General features: G+C 36.3%; 1 protein-coding gene across 1 annotated transcript in view; it reads left to right on the top strand.

Annotated features, from left to right (window-relative positions):
* The window catches only part of LOC106872032 (tyrosine-protein kinase Abl), a 341,811-nt gene that overhangs the window by 23,756 nt on the left and 307,652 nt on the right, over positions 1-10,403 (top strand). The gene's annotated exons all lie outside the window — the stretch shown is intronic.

Raw genomic sequence — 10,403 nt, 5'->3', positions numbered from 1 at the left:
ATATATATATATGTATTCACATATATATGTATACATGTATATATATATGTATGTATATATATATATATATATGTGTATATACATATATATGCATATATATACAAATGCATGTATATGTGTATACATATGCATGTTTATACATATATATATGTATACATATATATGTATATATATATATATACATATGTATACATAAATATATACATATGCATATGTGTGTGTATATATATATATATATATATATATATATATATATATATATATATATATATATATATATATGCATGTATATGTATATATATATGTAGATATAAATATATATATACATACATATATGTACACACACACACAGATGTATTTATATGTACATGTACATGCATAAAACTGCACAAAGAAATGTGTATGTTTGAATTTACAAACAAGGAAAAAGATTATTGCTGAGTTTCCTCTGTTGCATATTGGAGGGATAATCAGAGTAGGAACCGAAAGAAATCTCAGCCCCTACAGTATTGTGTGTGTGTGTGTGTGTTGGGTATATGAGGCAGAAAGGAGTAACATATTCAGCCGTAATATATATTTTATGATCTACTATGTCTTTAGGTTTTGTGTTCTTCAAGTTGAAAGTGTCTGGTTTTTATGAACAAACACAAACACACACACACACACACAACTCATATTGTGTGTGTGTGTGTGTGCCTGCCTTTTGAAAAATATCATTGAATTATTTTTTTTGCAATGTGATGTGTTTGGGGATGTTAAGCAGCTGAATGGTGGTGCGTTGGTGATTTCTCTGTTTTCCATTCTCTGTCTGAATAAATTACCCGGCCATGCTGGTAGAGTGGCAACTAAGAATGAGTAAGCTGCACTAGCACCGGTGTGTGTGCATGCATGTATGTATATATGTATGTTTGTATATGTGTGTGTGTGTGTGTGTGTGTGTTATAGCCAACCGAGATGACTGGCTTGTTGGACATAAACCAAGTAATGCTGCAAATATTGTCAAGGGAAAAACCAGATGATGCTGTAGCTGCTGTTTTGTATCTTGTCTAGATGTGGTAGTTAGTGGCAGTGTTTGTGGTTGAGTTAACTGCTGCTACTAATGCTGATGTTGTCATAATTGTTAAAGCCCCTGGTCAATCCTGATTGAGCAACACAATGATCAAAGGCACTTTTGCTCTAACCATTTTTTTTGTGTATATCTAGGAGTATATTTTTTTCAGTGTAGCTATGTTTCTTTATGAGAGTAGGATATAATTTGAAGGAATTTGGCTGCTATTTCTAGCAGATCGGGTTACTGTGTAGAGGCTCAATCACTAGCTCTTACTACTAATATTGTTCAGCCTAGGTCGACCCTGCCTGACACAAACCAGACCCCGTGATAAAAAATGTTTCAGGTATGACTGTCCCATCCTTCTTACAGTCATTGCTTATCTCGTACTTCATTATTCAGGCTGCGCCCCCGACTCCCATTTCTTTTATGACAACAGTAAGGAGCAATCCAAGGGAGATTTGGCTGCTATTTCTGTCAGGTCAGACTACCATGTAGAGGCTCATTCTTTGGCTGGATGTTACTACTGCTGCTGCTGCTGCTAGTGGTACGACTGCATGACAATGTCTTTGCTGGTTGATCTTCTCCAACTACATAAAGCATTCTAGATACTAAATAAAAAAGAAAAAAAAAGGGGCATAGAACCCCCGAAGTGTTGCTAATCCCTTCATTTTGTTGTTATTTTATGCCTTAGAATTGTGGGTAAATCAGCCCAAAGCTTTTCCACTGTACACTTCAGTTGACTTCCTTTTTTTTTCTCACCTGCTACAAATGATGACTAAATGTGTTGATCATTCATCTGTTTATCTATTACCTAAACATTGATTGATTTAGATGTTATGACATATTCTATCCTTTTTAATGATATTAAAAAGGAGAGAGAGAGAGAGAGAAGAAGGAGATATGGGATGAATCTTTATATTTAATGCCAGAGACATTTTCTTTGAAAGACACAAAAGAAAGTGGGAACCGTAGAGATAAGAAAGAATATGACAATTCATTAAGATTAACAGATTTCTCTCCAAGAAGAAACATAATGCCTGTGTGTTGTTTCTCACTTCTTCCTTTAAATTATTTCTCATGATTAATTTTGTTGTTATTGTTACCACTGTTGATGTTTATTTGCTTTTCTGTTGTTGGATTATGATACGATTGATTGCTAGCAGATAAGTGGTGTGTATGTGTCCCCCGTTTGTATATGTATGTATGTATGTATGTATGTATGTATGTATGTACGTGTGTGTTTGTTTGTGTGTGTGCTGGTGTTGCAGTCGAATGCAGTAGCATACTGAAGGCTTGTCTGAACACAACTAGATTGTATGTAGAGAAATGAGTTCCTAGCACTGTATATCTGGTCAATGATTCACACACACACAAGCCGTGTTGAATCACAAGATAATAAGATTGATAGTGTGTGTCTGTTATATAGTTTTGTAATGGCCGGTAAATGACTTTGGCTTCTGTACAGTTACTGCAATACAGACATACATACACATGTACATATTTATATATATATATATATATATAACATATGTGTGTGTTTTTACCTTCTAATGCCTGTAGAATAAGTGAAGAGACAAGGGTAGAATTAATGAACAGACACAAGGTATAGAGATATGACTTTATTAAGTATAGGGTTATTATTTAAGAGTGTTACCGTACATTCCTACACACTTTGCAGTCATTATATCTTTTGTTCTGGATACTAATTGCCAAATAAAGCTTTCATAATATTAAATACCACACCTGTGGTATTTAACTTATATGTTAATCATCCAGCTACACTGGAACTGTCTCTGGATGTGAAACCATGAAACTGAATGACGATATATATATATATATATATTGGCCAGCCTTGGACCAATCAGTGCCTTGTAAGTGACATTGGTAGACGGAAATTCTGTAGATCTTTGCGTGAGTATGTGCATATATGTATATATATATATATTATATATATATATTATATATATACATATACATGTATAATATATATACACACACACATAATGTGTGTATATATACACGTTTATGTCTATATATGAATGTATGTCATACATGCTAATATATATGTGTGTGTATATGTGTATATTCGTGCATATGTGTACATGTTTATATATATATATATATGCATACATACACACATGCATATATATATATTTATATAAATACATGTATATATTTGTATAGATATATATACATGTGTGCAGGTGTGGCTAGGATGTGTGGTAAGAAGTTTGCTTCCCCAACCTCTTGGTTCCAGGTTCAGTCTCACTGTGTTACACCGTTGTTGTGTATCTTCTATAATTCCTGCACTAACCAAAGTGTTTGGGAATCTAATAAATGGAAACTGAAAGAAACCCTTTGTATATATATATGTGTGTGCATGTGTGTGAATGCATGCGTGCGTGTGTGTTACTGTCTGCTTGCTTTGGCATTGCGCAATAATAATTGTGAGTGTCACCATCATATAAAGCAGTCTCTGCTTTCAATCTTTTAAGACATGTCTACCTTACTGGGAAACAGGTTGAGAGGTGACAGAAAATCTGCCTCAACAATTTCTGTCTGACTGATGTGGATTTTAAAGGATTAAGTTTGTATAAATGTATGCGTGTGTGTGTGTGTATACACACAGGGTGCAGTGAATAGACTGTCATCTAAATTACGCAGAAATGAAAATAACATTGACATCTCATTTTAACAGAATATGTTTGCCAAAATTACATTAAAATATCTTGAAATACTAGAGTAAAGTTATTCATTAAAATCACCATTGGCTTCAACTACAGCCTCCAGATGACTTTGGAATCTGCAACTCTTCTGGATGGTCTCCTTGTTTGAATGCTGCCATAATACTTGTCTTCAGTTCATCTTTGGTGTTACAAGGAGTTTTGTTGGTCTTTCTCTCAACTGTGCCCCACACATAATAATCAAGGGGGTTGCAGTCTAAGGAGTTAAGTGGCCAGATGTTAGGGGTGCTGTGGTCACAGAAATTGTCTGACAGCTATGACTGGGTTCTCCTTGTGTGGCATGGGGTAGAGTCCTGTTGCCAGATATAGGGTCTTCCAGCAGCCACCCTCTTGACCCAGGGCAGCACTACTTCCCCCATGCACTTGATGTAGGCCTCCATGTTGATTGTGAGGCCATGTGGGAAGAGGAATAGAAGCATGATGTTGATATCATTAGTGATCACTCTAAACACCATGATGTTGACTTGATGTTTGATTTTTATCATTCTCAATAATGTCCTCAGATTGCACTGTTCTCAGACTGACACCCAAACACTCTGAAATGTTCATATTGGAGCTTCCAGTGCAAATGCCAAGCAGTACAGCATGTCGTTTCTAAATTTCTGGCAGAGTGAATTGCACCATGGTGCTGATTTTCTCACAGATGGTGATGAACTGACCCTACTATACTGTGTAGTCGACAAAATCAAAAGCAAACAATGCGCATGTGCGAAATTAAGAATATAAAATGGCAACAAGTTACCCATCGCATCCTGTATACATAAATGTTGACCAACAAGAGTGCTCAACACTGCTTTGGTGGATAAAATTTCATCATTTGTCCATTAACACTACTATTGGTTTCCTCTTAAGAAAAATATCTTAATATCTTTACAATTTTTCAAGCCAATCACATGAAGGAAAGATATTCATCTCCATTCTGGATGAAAACACAAAATGCCAGATACTGGATCAGGATGCAGTTCTTGGAGCTGCTGGATCCTGTCCAGCCGTCCTATCCATGCCGGTATGGAACATGGACATTAAATGATGCCTACCCCGTCTTTTGTTTTTTTTGTGAATTCTCCCTATATATATTTACTCTTTTACTCTTTTACTTGTTTCAGTCATTTGACTGCGGCCATGCTGGAACACCGCTTTTAGTCGATAAAATCGACCCCAGGACTTATTCTCTTTGTAAGCCTAGTACTTATTCTATCGTTCTCTTTTTGCCGAACCGCTAAGTTACGGGGACGTAAACACGCCAGCATCGGTTGTCAAGCAATGGTGGGGGGACAAACACAAACACACATACATGTATATATGCATATATACGACGTACTTCTTTCAGTTTCCGTCTACCAAATCCTCTCACAAGGCTTTGGTCAGCCCGAAGCTATAGTAGAACACACTTGCCCAAGGTGCCACGCAGTGGGACTGAACCCGGAACCATGTGGTTGGTACGCAAGCTACTTACCACACAGCCACTCCTGTGCCTATATACATGCATATATCTATGTTTTTATGTATTTCACAAACTTCTCTCTATGTTAATATTACATGCTTTGGCTCTGCAGTGTTAAAAGACTTCCCTATTGTTTCTCTGGTCATAGTTGTTACTTAGTATACCATATACCTTTCTATCACAATCAGTACCAGAAAACCCTGAATGTAAATAAAATAATGGTAGCCCTTATTTTATCAGTGCTCATCATCTCATATATACTTTGTTGTCTGTGTGGTAGGTTGGTACCAAACTGAAGTTAATAATGTTTGTAATATGCACGACTGCAGTATATTACTGGTCCTCATTTTATTAACACTCATATACATACATTAAAAATAAAAGTATCCTTTTGTATCCAAGAACATGAAAGGCAATTTACTGTGAGTCTTTGTCTTAGAGAAAAAACATATTCTTTGTCAATAGGTTTTGTGTGTAGAAAACATATGAAGTTGAGCTCCAAGTGACATCAGTGAACTACCAGATACAGTTTTTGGTGTGATTTCACCTCTTCAGTTACAGATAGCACGTAGGTCATTTGTAGCTAAGCCAGAACTTTTTTTGATCATCATCATTATCACATATAAAGATAAAAAATAATCCTAGTAGAGTATGAACTGTGATCAATGAAACTCCAAGCTAGACACCAAACTGTCTCTAATATAGCGTCTACCATTCACTGGCGTCATGATATGTGAGGCAAGTGCACTAGAATCAGTTGATCCTAAGACTTGGTTTCAGTTTCCAGTTGTATGCCATTTCACTTCACATTTGCTGGTAATGCTCTTGAACACCACACAACTTCATTTGTTCTCCTCTGTAAATATCAAGTATGACTGGCTTTGAGTGCCTGTTTATAAAACCAAGATCAGTTTTCCATAGTTATGCAGTGTGCTCTAGTTTCTCAGATAACTTGTGTCAGTTATGTTCTGTTTACAGCTAGGTTATCCACCCAGTCATTGCCCCTACACACAAGACTTTAACCCCTTATCTTTGAAGCTATTTCTAATCTGACATCTTTGAAGAAATCTTTTTGATACTTCCCTCAGTTTTCCTCTTTCACTTTTATAAAAAAATGTCCCTCAACACTTGGGAATTTTTATTTGTTTTGCTTAGAATTTGTGGTCTCTTTTAAATCTCATGTGTCTTGTAAGTTAATTCCGCTCTAATTTTGCAGCAAAAGCCATATATCTAGTTGACTTGTTTCTAGTTTTCTTTCTACCATAACTTAAATATAAGGTTACCTCTACATAGTCACTGATCCTACTAGAAATAGCAACCAGATCTTTTAAATCACATCCTGCTATCTAAAAGAAAAAGTGGGACATAATGGGTATTGTGATTATAGGTACAATGTCTGACTACATATCTTGTCTAATAGGCTTTTAAATACCAGCAAAATATCCCCTGAACAACAAATAAACTTCAAATTCTCCACTCTATGTATTTCAGTTATTTCAAGGTTGACTGACCTCTTTCAGCTATAAAGCGTTGATATATATTATATATATATATATATATATATATAATGTGCTAGAAACATACTCTTGACAAGGAGACTTAGTGGTGAATAATAAATAGTTACTTTTGATTTGCAACACTTCTGCAGTTACTTTAGTTTTGGTGTAGTTGTTTTTATGGTTTAATGCAGTTTATACATTTAACCATTCAACTATGATGTAAGATTGAAACTTGTTAGTTTAAACACACTGAGACAAGTAGAGTCATGAGCTTTGTCTAAGGGCAAAACTCAGTGGCTGTACTAAGATTTGAACTCTTGATTATTTAGTCACCTGTCCACCAACTTAATTTCTCTCTCTCTCTATTTTCCTGGTTTACCCTGGATAAGATAAGTTTGATGGATGTTCTCGCTACAACTGGATGCTTTTCCTGTTTCTGATCATCTTGAAGTAGAGGTTTAAGAACATAATGCCAGTCAGACAAACTTGAGAAGGCAGATTTATTTGCTTTGTTCAGTGGTACACCACAGTGTCAGGTGTGTACACTGTAGTGGCTATGACAGTGACACTCACATCAGAATAAATGTTGTTGGCACTCCGTCGCTTACGACGTCGAAGGTTCCAGTTGATCCTATCAACAGAACAGCCTGCTCGTGAAATTAACGTGCAAGTGGCTGAGCACTCCACAGACATGTGTACCCTTAACGTAGTTCTCGGGGAGATTCAGCGTGACACAGTGTGACAAGGCTGGCCCTTTGAATTACAGGCACAACAGAAACAGGAAGTAAGAGTGAGAGAAAGTTGTGGTGAAAGAGTACAGCAGGGTTCACCATCATCCCCTGCCGGAGCCTCGTGGAGCTTTAAGTGTTTTCACTCAATAAACACTCACAATGCCTGGTCTGGGAATCGAAACCACAATCCTATGACCGCGAGTCCGCTGCCCTAACCACTGGGCCATTACACCTCCACTCATCAGAATAAATATGGGAGTGGTATCAAGCATGGTGTTCACAGCCAACAGCTTAGGCTTTGTTACCCATAATGCAACGGCTGTGACTAATACCCATTCTATAACACCTTTGGGTGTATTGCTCACACCACATAAGGTGGGTAGTGATGCTCTCACCACAATTGTGGTATTCATACCCATGCAATGCAACAGTTGTAATGGTTATGGTTAGTTCACATTACTCCACAAGCAGCATAGGGCTGGTTTCTCTGGTGTATATATTCTTCCCTGGTTGTGGCGCCAGTCTGTCACAAGATTACTCAATTTTACCAGCTGAGTGGACTGGAGCAATGTGAAATGAAGTGTTTTGCTCAAGAACACAACATGTTGCCCAGTCCAGGAATCAAAACCATAATCTTATGATCATGAGTCCAACACTCTGACTTCCCCATTATAATAGTGACACCTATTCCAAAATAACTAATAGTGACACCTACATCACAATAGCTGTTTTTATGATATGGTTATCGCTGTCATAAGTCATATCTCTTATAGTCTGAGTATTATGGCATCACTTGGTGTAATGTTATATTGCTTCCACAACTGTTCCAGTTGTTGAAATGTGGGCATCAGTTGTGGGTGTTGTGTTATATCACTTCCCGCTGTCAATTAGAATCATGTTATTGTAGACCTGCCAATTATTCCAATTTCAATCTAATGACTTAGTTAAGATAAATGTAATTTAGCTAAGTATTGTTTTGAATTAGTGGTTGATGTCTAAGTTAACACTCACCTACATTATATTCATTCACTTATCTAGTGCTTACATTTGACTATCTTGCCAGATGCTGTTTTTTTTTTTATTATTACTTGATTTTTTTTTTAAACTTTTTGAATTTTTATGGTTTCATCAAAGGAGAGGAGGCAGCACCATCGTGACCTTTGCAGGACCTCCAAGACTGGTGCAAGTGGGGGAAGGGAAGAAGGAATCACCACTTGTGGGTTTGATGCTAACCACTAGTAGCCCTGCTGGAAGTCGGTGGTTGCAGGTGGGCCAGCAAATAAATGGGGCAGAAAATACAGCAATACGTTTAAACCATCACGCGCATGCGTGCGTGTGCGCACACACGTGTGTGTAGGCAGTACAATGGGCTTGGGCCATGCCAAACGCTTGTTATATCTGAAAGCAAACTTCTTCCTCATGTAAACTTCAATAACACAAATAGTGGCTCTTTGCAAGGGAGGGTGTTATAGGACACAACACATCAGCTAGAAATAGCTGTCAAATATCCTTGTTTTCTATTTTAAATAGTTTGTTACTCTAGGTACCGATTTAGGGTCTATGGCCTATGGGGATATTAAATAGTAATGTTCCCGGTTTTACTAGATGTTCCCTTAGATTTTGTGTTATCATCATCATCATCATCATCATCAACCCCTGGCCAATTACTGTGTCAAGTCTTATGACTCATAGGACCAATTACTTGATTTCCATGGCATATTAGTGACTGCGATCACAGATTTTTTTCTTGAATGGGATGCCAATCTGTCATAGTGTATCTGTTACATAGAGTAATATGAAATGAAGTGTTTTGCTGAAGAACACAATTTACTACATGCTCCAGGAATTGAAATTACAATCCTACAATCATGAGTTCAACACCCTAGTCACTAGGCTATTCTCCATAGATTAGAAGTACTTTATTATTTTTTTTTTTGGTTTTCACAGTGTTACTGAATATCATTTATGTGACACCAACACTTTGTTAGTTGATAATTTTGTTTCTACTTGTAATTTCTGCTTGTATACAGCAAATTTATTTTCTCAGCTTTCAGTTTATGGTGTTTAATAATATAGTCAATTTTTTTTTTTTTTTCATGTTTAAAAGAATTAAGAAACATAAAAAATAATCCTTTCTACTATAAGTACAATGCCTGAAATCTTTTAGGGGTGTGGGACCAGTCAATTACATTGACCCTAGTACTCAACTTAGACTAATTTCATCAACCCCCGAATAGGTAAAAAACAAAGTCGACCGTGACAGAATTTGAACTTAGAATGTTGTGATGAATGAAATGCTGCTAAGCATTTTCGTCTGGCATGTTAACAATTCTGCCAGTTCGCTGTAAATTAATTTGATAATGAACAACAAGGTTTACTCTATGTGTGTGTTTGTGTGTGCACGCAGTAAGTTGACTGAAAGTTTAATGGAGTTTTTACTATAGAAATCATTGAATACGTTTTAACTTGTTTCTCTTTGCCATTTGACCATAGGTCAGCTCTGATTAAACAGGCCTGTGTTCAAAGGCATTCCAACCATGAACATTCTGTCATAGTTTTCAGGACTCATTCATTATATAATATATCTTTCTCTTTTATTAAGAGAGGTGTGTGTTATTTGGAGAAGATTTGGCTGCTAGGTCAAGTGACCTTGTGTGTAGAGGCTCATAGTTGTTTATCTATTTGGTAATAATCTAAATTGTTGAAAAAGAAGTCAGGTTCTTTCTGTATTGAATATAGTTACAGTGACCTACTTTGGTACATAAGTCACTAGTTACTACTACCAATATAATAAGGTTGTGTAAGTCATTAATATTATGCATGTGTATGTTTGTGTGTGTGTGTATATATATATATATGTGTGTATGTATACACACATGCACCTTTTGGGTGGGTCTTTTTTTATTTTAAATACTATGTTTTTTTAATTTTTTT

This window comes from Octopus bimaculoides, chromosome 8, assembly GCF_001194135.2.
Source record: "Octopus bimaculoides isolate UCB-OBI-ISO-001 chromosome 8, ASM119413v2, whole genome shotgun sequence".
Classification (NCBI taxonomy): Eukaryota; Metazoa; Mollusca; class Cephalopoda; order Octopoda; family Octopodidae; genus Octopus; species Octopus bimaculoides.
The sequence above is the reverse complement of the archived record's forward strand: the minus strand, read 5'-3'. Positions and strand labels throughout refer to the sequence as shown.